The sequence below is a fragment of the Salarias fasciatus genome, chromosome 4, assembly GCF_902148845.1.
Source record: "Salarias fasciatus chromosome 4, fSalaFa1.1, whole genome shotgun sequence".
Taxonomy (NCBI): domain Eukaryota; kingdom Metazoa; phylum Chordata; class Actinopteri; order Blenniiformes; family Blenniidae; genus Salarias; species Salarias fasciatus.
Genome location: NC_043748.1, coordinates 5,323,585 through 5,334,331, shown reverse-complemented (window position 1 = coordinate 5,334,331; position 10,747 = coordinate 5,323,585).

Sequence of the window (10,747 nt, the reverse complement as noted above, 5' to 3'; positions counted from 1 at the left end):
AAGCAGTCCTACCATTTTCAGTGTGTGTGTGTTGTGTTCAAATTTGAATGTCCGACAGTCCAAGCCGCACCTCGGCGGTTTGGTCCGGTTTGTTCAGGGGGGGAGGTGGGGCCGAGACGCGCGCGCCATGTGTTGTTGCCCCCCCCCCCCTGAAGCCGCCCGCAGATGGTAAACACGGGAACATTTGCGTGGCGCTCTTGCGTGGCGCTCTCAGCGGGAGGCCGAACTCGCCGCATGTTGACTCGGCAGCTGGTTCCTCGCAGCCCGCACGGCGCGCTTTCTCAGTAACATCGGCACCTCGGCGTGTCCGGCTGCACAAAAGATGAATGGAAACCAGTGGCAGGTGATTGGTCAGTGACAACTGTCTCTTTGTTTTCTTTAATTTATATATTTCTTTTTTATTATTTGACAGTTTGATTGTGAAAACCAATTACCTCTGGCATTTTGCTCAGTCATGCAGCTACACTTGAGCCTTAAAAACAGTGTTTCGTGTCATCTCAGCCCGCTCCATGTTGGCTTCCATCTACAATTTACCATTTTCTGTGTTTGCTGTGTAAATAGTTTTAATTACTTTTTAGTCTTACGCCGTTGTTCCTTCAATATACCAGAATTTGTTGCTGCTGTTCTGAATATTTGCAGCTCCCCCCGCTTTCCCCCCCCCCTCCCCACGTTGTTTTCCTGTATGATAGTGGATGAGGCAGAGTGGCTCCACAGCAGACTGCCCATGTTGCGTATGGACACAGAGATGTAGCTGTATTGTGAGATCGTTGCTCGATTTGACTGGATTTAAACCGCTATCCTCTCATCTGTACCGCCATGGTCGTCTCTGTATGTGTGACGTGTGCGCAAGTAAATGTTATTTAAACTCACCTGTTTCGTGAAGTCATTTGCACTGCTGTTTCGGTGTCTTGAACTCATCGTCACGAAGCGCTTCAGAAACCCCGATAGCACGATGCGCTATGAAGTCAGGCGTGTTAAAAAGAGAAAACAGACTGTTTTCTTTCGGGACTACGAGGCCTCGGCATGTAAAATATCATTTCACAAAAGGCAGCCGAGTGTTTCATGTAACCCAGCTTGCAACACAAATGTTAATTAACCGTCGCTGGTATATCACAACTGCTGCCCTGCACACCTTTTTAATGCAACTGGGGGAGGAAATGAGCAGCGCTGCGTAACCTCCGCAGATCAGTCACTGACTTTATTGAGCAATTTAATTATTCAAATTTTTGTAAGAAAGATAAAATATGACATTCAGTTCTGCTCAGACTCGTTCACCTTTTGTTAAACTACTGCAGAATTGCTTTACTTTTCTCTAAACTTTTTTTTTTTTTTTTTTATAAAGCGGGAGCCGTGAAAGTAATTTTGTACTAAAACTAAAGGAAAGCTAACCTTTGAGGCTATACCGATATTGACAGTGAGATATATTACAAGCCGAAGGAGGTAGACTGAATTCAATACCAACCTCTGCTGTGATCGGTGTTGTTTCAATTTTAATGAAAAGAAACGATCACAGTTTGTATTTACTAGAGAAATGGCAAGTTGAATTTTGTTTAACCCCTGAAAGGGGGAAAAAAAATGCAAGCTAAATTTTAACACTCAAGTAAGCGGTTACTTGAAAAAATGTGAATAATTTGATTTCTTTGCTTTGATGCTTTAATATAAATGGATTACACCAATGGTTCCCAACCTCTGGGGAGTGTGATACCTGGGGGGCGCCGGAGATCATCAAAGGGCCTGAAGCATGAAGATAGAAGATCAGGAGAGAGCAGAATAACATCCACAGCACAAAAGTTACTGTACCTAATGAGCCTTTGATGCAGGAGCAGGGCAGGACTGTGCCGGCGTTCAGCAGTTCGGAGCAACAGGAAGTCGACACGCTCCCATAAATATTTTAGCCTGATTATGGGAGTAATGAACCAGAACCAGAAGTGCCTCGTCTCAATCAGTGGCGATTGCCTGCACAGCCAGTCGATGTTCTGCTTTACTGGATCAGTAACCAACCGTAAAAGCGACGTTTCTGCTCAGCCGCCGAGGAAGCGGAGGGGAAACACGGAGCGAAACTTGAGAGAGGCAGATTTCTAAAACATCTGCTTTAAAAGAGTCGCGCGGCCTCCGACGCCACTCGCGGCTTCGGCTGCAGACGAAAAGTTTGCGCCCGCGCGGTCTCCTCCGTGTCGCGGCATGTTGTCGCGGATTCCTCTAATCGGCTGCGCCGGTGCGTCGCCGTGAAAGTGACCCTGCGTGAATGTTAAACAGGTTGAAGCTGAGAGGGTAATTTGTGCTCCCTGGATGGGTAATTACTTGACAAGAACACAAACAGTTATCACACTGCGAGCACGCCGTGCTGGAAAACATGCACAGTTATTTCAGGATCTGATCACATGATCTTAGAAATGCAGACAGAAATTTCGATTTTCTTTGATTTCTTAAAACTGTGTGGAGTTTGCATGTTCTTCCCCAGGTGATTGTTTTGTTTGGATGCTTCAATTTCACCCCACTGTCCAAAGACATGTTGCTGATTAATCAAGTGGTGACTTTAACTCACCTGTGGGTGTGAATGGGGCTGATTGTCTCTCTGTGTTTGCCCTGCAGAGGGCAAGTTGAATAGTTGGATAATTACGCGATGAAGAAAACAGACAGAAAATTGAAAATCCCCCTTTTTGCAGTGCTGATGGCAGGCTGTGAAAAAAAATAATGAACAAATGCGAGCGAAAGAAATGTGTCACGCAGATAAATGAGCTTAGATGCACTGATTAGAGCACCTGTTGGCATTTAGACGACATAAAGAAACAACTCCATCGTTTTTCAGGTTTAGTATTTCCAGCGAGACGTCTCGGGTAGAAATGAAAAACCTAAAGAGCCTCCCGCCCAGATGACAGACTGCGTGCTCATGCTGGGCTCCCCTCGCCGAAGTCCTTCACCTCCTCAGACCGAGGAGGCCAAGGGGCAGGCGATGGCTGCCTCCCCCTCAGCGGCCGTCGGGATGAAAGGTTTTGATTAGCTCTCCTTCTTGAGGCCCCTCTGAGCCCCGGAGGAGCAGCGGCGGCTGATCGAGCTGCGAAACACAAGAGCCCCCGAAACTACCTTTTTCTTCTTTTAAACACTCATAATGTTGATGAGATTTCTTGATGTTTGGTTCTTTTGTGAGAAATGCAGTTTTTTTTTTTTTGTTTTTTTTTTTATCCTCCATCTGTAAGAAACAAAGGCGACATTGTGAAGGAGGGAAGGGGTTGTTTTTCTGACCAACTGGCATTATCTGAATGCGTTTTCGTTTCTCCCGGCCGCTGGGCTTATTCTCAGTAATATATTAATCTGCAACGCTGCCGGCGCCACTGAATTGTGTTTCTCATACCTGCAGCCAGTCTATCCAGAGTTCTCGGAGGGATAAACCGAGGCTCGGTGGACGCTATGTCAGACACATTTAGATTTCTGCCTTTCATATTTCCACCCACACAGTTACCCTGCACAGTTTGCTGGTGAATGCTGCAGAAAAAAAAAAAAAAAAAAAAACCTGTGTGTTTCTCCCAAATACACGGAGGATGCAGGCAGAGCTGCGCGGGCAGATCACTGCAGCGTCGTTTATCCCACATTACGAGCATGAAGACACAAAGAAAAAAAATGTTGCATTTGTTGTGACTCCACGTGTGCTGGCCGGACTCAAAATATCTCTGCTCCGAGTGAATGCCAATCCGCATGTGCCACCGCCACAAGCCTACACAATCAAAATTCAGATGTGCGGTGATTTATTACGGCTGCATTTCAGCACACCAGCAGCAAAGTGAAACCAAACAGGGTATGTCACAAGTGCTGTTTATAGCAGGATTAGTCATAGAGAGCAGCCCACTCCCCCAATGACAAACAGTCTGTAAAACAGAGGAACATCTCAGCAGACCAGGAGAGAGAAAGCTACCGCTGCCTCTCGCTGGATCCGCACGACGGGGTAAAGCCACTCGGTCTGAACCGAGCTCCTTGCTCAGACTCCTAAACAAGATTAAAATGTCGGGATTTAGAGGCACGTGCCCTCATCCCCTGGAAAATAAGCTTGGGTGTATTGTTACGCTCTTCATTTTCATCTTTTTCCACTCCATCCTCGGTGTAACTGTATATCACTGGGGCACGACAAAATTAGATAACCACTTCTGGTTATTGGAAATAAAAGCAATGTTCCCAAGGCAATGTTATTGTCTGGAAATACTGAAAAAAAACATGGCTAATTTGAAGAAAAGTATAAAAAACTATATAAAAAAGAAAAAAGAAGGAAAGAACCAGAAATCCCCAAAGAAAATGCAGCCGTCTTTTTCTCTGTAAATACCGTCTGACTCATTTTCAACAACAACCAGTTTCCTATAGTGGAGTAACTCAGACGCAACTATAGAAATCCAATCTAACCTCTTTTAAACTCATTTAAAGTCATTTCACTTTGGGCGGTAGAGAGCAGAGGATTTGCATTTCACGACGTCGGTCTCACCCTCTATTGCTGGTGTGTTGCTGCAGCTAACACCAGATATTGACAAAAATCATTTTTAATATGGTTTTGTGCTGTCCTGTGCTGTCTTGTGTCTTCTGGTTGTTTATTTATATTATTTATAAACCGTATTTTCACTCCTCTGCCTTGGCAGAAGCCAAAGGGGGGAGAATGTCCATTCCTGGGTCAATCCGTCGGGGTGTCCTGTTCTCATTCATAATGTTTGAGTGGTGATCCTAACTACAAATTTTATATCTACATGGACTAAAACTAGGTAAACACTCAACAGCAAAAGGTATGATCCATCAAAATACCTCAAACAATCAGATTTTCAGTAAATACAAACACTTGAAAGGCGTTGATGTCTTTGTGCTTTGTTCTTTTCAATAACTGACCGGTTCACCCATCGCCATGACTGCGCAGTATGCAGAAGTAGGTCGGTTTGGTAATTTTGTGCTTTTTATGTAACGTGTTCTTGATGTCAGTGCTGATCTGTCCGGGGCGGACGGACTCTTTTCTAAAACAGCTGCCTCTCTGCTGTTAAGTGTCTCTGATTGCAGAGGGTGGCCTGTTTGCGGTGCGTCCTCCACCCTCTCCACCCGCTGCAGGTCCCTGGTGTTCTCTGCCGCACAGCTGGGGAGGCGCGCTCTGCCGCAGAAGCAGACCCACTGATGACATTTATCCATTCAAAGGTCGAGCTCGTTTTTTTCAATTAACATCTTCTGTTACATTCCTGAAGAGTCTCGGCTACAGATATTCATGTCGGACATTTATGTCACTTGTGATTTTACTGTCGGCCGGGAACTACAAATGTTAGGCTGATTTTATCAGCGTCATTAAAACCTAATTTGCAGTTTTGCTCGGAAACTAGCAGTAATATACCGCGGCTGCCGGCCATTAGCGATCCAGGTACCGGGATGAACCAAAGGTCTAACGGTGCACTCTTCCTGACACTTGATTCCCGTCCCCAGTCGCCATTAAAGCGTCACAATGCTATTAACAGGAGTTTATAGTAGCTGTGAAATCTAGTTACCGCGACATTTGAGGTCTGGCTGATTTCCAGCCTGTTTCTGAAGGGCGACGCTGGCTTTCCTCGACATTAAATCTTTCTCCTCCTCGGCCTCGGGCGTTATGGAAAACAAGGCGGGTACCAGAAAGCGAGGCGATCAGCGGCTGCCCGGTCTGATCCCGAGGCTTCAGTCCACGTCTCAGCGACTCTTATGAATGACTCTGCTTTCCGTGTGTGGCGCAGCATGTGGAGGACTTTCTGTAGCTCCACTCCAACGTTGGCGTTGAATCAGCAGTGTGAGTGTTTCTGTGTGTGTATGTGTGTGTGTGTGTGTGTGTGTGTGTGCGAGTCAGTGCGGCGTGGACACGAGGACAAGTCCGCCTCCACCACTGCACCTCCGCAGGAAAAAGAGAAAAGACAATCTGAAGTTATTTCAGGAATCGTTTTAACACTTAATATAAATGACCCGATCGCCTGCTGGAACGCTGTTACGAATGACTGCAGCCTATAGCCGAGCCTCTTCCTTTTCTCACACACACACACACACATACATGATGTTCCATTTACTTTTCATCATCCTCCAAATGTGTAAACACAATCTTGGACACACACACATGCAGACGCACACGTACGCATTATCTGCCAGACTATTGCTCACTGTCAGGAAAGAGGTGTAGATTAATATTTCATGGCTCCACTGGCAGAAAGCAGATCCATTTCCCAGCATTCCCTGATGCCTGATGCTGCAGACTCCTCGAGGACCGGAGGCCAGACAGGCTGATGATGGTTTTTCTGCTGGACATGCATAGCTTAATGCTGCTGTAATTGGCCCTTAGCCTGCGAGGAGGAGAAATCCTCCTCAAGTCCGGCTGAAAGACTATTTCTGCATATTTCCAGAGCCTGTCCCGCTCTCCATCCGGCCCGCCGCCAACTAGTAAAATCAAAACAGAAGCGGCGCGCCGCACAGAGCCGCCCCTCCGCAGCACGCGCCGCCATCTCTTCCCACTGAGCCAGTAACGCTGCTTGGCATTTCAATTATTCCTCGCAATATGAATGTATAACATGGGGAGCCATTTGGCGAAGTTGGTCATAATAAATCAAATGCTCACTAAATGAAGTGTGCGGCTGACTCAAGCAAGAGGAACACATTTTTTTTTCTCCCCCCACGCTGCAGAAAAACACTCCGATCTGTGGTCACTGGTCATTTCATCATCCACTCTATTCCTTTTCTTTTTTCTTTTTTTTTTTTTTTGCTTTGCATAATGATTTGGCCCGGTCCCAATCGTCTGCCATTAGGAGGTAATTTATTCCCTTTAAATGCAATTTTAAATTCAAGTATTAGTCGGTTTACTGCAGCTGCTGTTTCTTAATTCTCTGTAAAACTCGCAGAAAGAGTGGAATAAAAAATCTGCTTCCATCCCGCAGAGAAATATTACCCTGGTCATATTCCCATGCTTTGCATGCTTTTCTGTTTTTTTTTTTTTTTTTTTTTTTGTGGTTGTGGTTGTGGTATTAAAAAGATGAAGGTTATATGGCCAAAAGCCTGGGAATTTAATAAGTGTCAAGCAACAGAGTGTGCGGACAGTTTTCCTTCAGACGTGGTCAAGGTTTTCGAGATTCGATGAAAGCAAGGCTCTCCTTTGAAAAAAGCCAAGACTTCGAAAATGGAGCCTTTATGTGCTCATTTGCATTCAGATGAAGCAACTAAATCATGTGTTTAATTGTGCTGAAATCTTCCTTCAGAGAGGAATTCCTTGCAGGGCCCTTCAGCTCAGCTGAAAATTCATATATAATTTTTTAAAAAGGCCTCGACGTTTCCCAGAGAAACAATACTCTAATCTGTGATTGTGATAATCAGCCTGGTGTTGCTCTTTTAGTGTCTTTTTGAACTTTTCCGGAGCCCAGAACAGCCTTGGTGATAATTATCATTGTTTGAGCAGCTTCCAGCAGGAGAAGACAGTTATTTTTACTTTTTTTTTTTTTTTTTTCCCCCAGCGCCCAGTGACGGCCACCCTTTTCAATGTCTCCTGTTCATTTTCTAAGGACATGCACTACAAGTGACAATTTTCTCTCAAGGAAGCAATATTGAATCTACTTCAGTACAGCTGCCCTGAGAAAAAAAAAATAAAATTCAATAGCAGATTTATTCTGTGTTGTGGCAGGAAGTGAAGTTAGACCGGAATAATATCAGCCCTCGTGTAAAAGAAGGCACAAGCAGGGAATGAGCTCAGGCTAAAGACAGATTCATATACATTTAAGGCAAAATATAAATCATTTTGCCAGAGTTGTCGCCCGTTTCGTGGCCAAAACGTTCCTCAGTTTCGTGCTCGAAGCTGTAACTCAGGGGGGAAAAGTGAGGGATGTCTGGAGAATCCTGAGGAGTGACTGGTTGAATGTTTCGCTGTGTTCCAGTCTCGTCAAGCAGTGAGGAACTGAGATAGTTACCGGTTGGGAAGATTCCTTTTCCCAGGTCACGGCGTTCACTTGAATATAAGGAAACAAGCAGCACTGGCGCTTTATTGCCGCTGTCAGAGTCCTGAAAAGAAATAAACAAGCTAATCATCGCAGGCATCGCCCGAGAGGGGAATGAAAAGCGGCTCGGGAGGCGCCGTTTATTTTCACACTATATTTATGCACGTTAACTGTGTAGTCATCACTTTGGGTCTGTTTTTTTTTTTTTTTTTCTGCCGTTAATATAATCAGCTGTCATTATAATCGCAGCCATAAAACTTTGAAGATCAGGAGCAGGGAGCCGGGCCAGTGGAGAACAAGCAAAACGAGACTGAACGCTCCGGCGTGGAGGGAGCACTTTCCTCGACTTCCGCCGAATCCGCCGCCGCCATGTTCACGTCACACGAGCTCGCTCGGTCGTAGATCGGGATTGACTCTGAGGCCGTCCTCTGGGGAGCAGGAGGGCTTGTGGGATGTCGTTAAGGATGCAATGAGAATCCGCCTTGAATATTAAAGGACGCGGAGCAGAGCTGATTGAGTCCTGAATATGCAGGAGGAGAGAGCCTCTCAGGGCGGGTAGCGACGGCGTTCCACTGACAGCCGGGCCATTCTGCCGGCGCCGTGGGAGAACAGATGATGCAGCAAGAAAGAGACATAACCCCTCCTGAAATCGCTGGCACCTAAACAAGATCTTTCTCAGACTCCCTCGAAGTGTCCCATCAGCCCGAACACTTCACAGCTGCAGCAGTAACAGCTGGCTCCGTCTCGCTGGGCACCAAGCAAACGCACCTGATGCACAGAAATGGAGCATTCATTTCTCTTTTTAGTGATAATACGCTGCGGTTTAATGGCGGCAGATTAAAAGCGACTGATTAATAATGAGAAGAAGTGTTAATTTACCTTGCAGTTAATCAATTAGGAGTGCTAATGTGAACACATTAGTATCACCAAATCACCATCACACTGTAGATTGTGTTGTCGTGGTGAATATATCAGCACGGCTGTAATGATCCTCCACTGCTGAAAGAGCCCACAACCCCTCTCACACCGTTCCAAGGCTCTCATTCGATGTGTGACAGCTGCGTCACTGCAGCCGAAAAACATTCCGATTGTGTTCGACTTGTGTGCCGTCCAGTCGTTAGCGACCGGCGGCGCCGAGCCGGCCGCCTCTGACCTGCCGCTCGTCAGACATACATTAAACATCAAGGCTCTCTGACTCGCACGATAAATTAGCATGGACATGCTGCAGACTCTCCACAAAAGTTCACTGGTGCTTCTTTTAATTCAGCTGAGAAAACACTTCTAAAATTAAGCCTGCCCCGGCTTTTAAAGAAACAAAGTGATTAATGCGTCCCTGCTTTTGTTGTCCCCCCCCCCCCCCCCCCCCCCCCCCACCCGTGCAAAGCTTCTACCCTTTCATTTGCCAAACTCCTGCAGCTCCAGGTATCACCCTGCAGCCACAGTATTGTCAAAATATGGAGTGTTTTTTTTCTTTTTTGGAAAATCTTGCGATGATCACGCACCATAGTGTGTGTGAACAGTTTCGACAGGAGTCCTTCCCAGGGTGGGGCTGAGGCGGATGGGCTTTGTGCTTCTTAACTGATGATCCACGAGGCCGTCCGGGAAGATGAATCAAAAACGGGAGTACAAAGGCCACAAGCTCTCGCAGACTAGTTTGTTATTTGATGCACCCGCAGCCTCTCCACTCACACAGAATATCTTTACGTGCTGCTTCTCATATGGAGTCACATGAGCACAAGCAGCCTTTTCAGTCGCTTCACTAAAAACACCTGAAGCTGTTTAATGTCTTAAATTATTACCATCAAATTATAATGTGTTGTTTGTGTCTCCTTTCTGTTTTTTTTTTTTTTTTTTTTTAATGCTGAGCTTCCCCCGTTCTGCCTGCTTGCCTGCAGTATATTGGTTTCAAGTTTAACATCACAGCTCAAAGCAATATTTCTTCACATCAAACGCTCGAAAACTGAAAACGCGGTAAGCTTTTCCTTGTTTTCCGCTCGCGCGGAAAAAGCAGAAAGAAAGAATTAAAAAAAAAAAAAAATAACGATTTAATTCTGACCAAGGCCGAAAAAGAGAGAAAAGGCATGCGGACAAGAGGAAAACAACTCCACAGAGCATCAGTCTATTTCTGAAGCCGGTAATTACAGTGTAGATAGAAAGCAGAGTGAAAGTGTATAACTGTGCTAACTGCCCTGTGAGGCCATGATGCTTGTTACAGAAAACAATTGGTGGTTTGGTGGTTCAGACCCAATGTTTCTTTATAATCATGCACTTGTTTCTTCAGCCGTCATGTGATTTATGAGCGCCGGCACCATAGGAACTTTGGTCCCTGCACAACATATAAAGACAGTCGGACTTTTAAAGAAAGAAAAGAGGGGAGAAATAAAAAACCCTTTGAAACATCATGCTTAAATGAAATTCTGTGATATTGCCTCTCGGTGCATTGCGGTGGAAACATGACGGAGAGATGAGGGAATGCCCGGAGGGGACCCTCGAGGAAGGAGTAGTTTGGTAATCCTCGGCGGCAACACTTCCCCGGCACAGCTTTCCGTCCAGATACGGCAGACCACACATGCGGGAGAGGAAAAACACCTCCAACAAGCCTCTGCTCCATCGGAAGGATTACAATGAGCCATCCCATCTGTTACTCTGCTGCAATACTCTGACACCCTATACCAGTCTGCCGTTATACTTTCTAATGCGCGCCTGCGAGCATAACTCAAAAACGCCAAGAACGCATGTACCTAGAAATTGTTTTTAACGCACATTTTAGTATGAAGATGTTCTATTTAATAGCTGCCTGA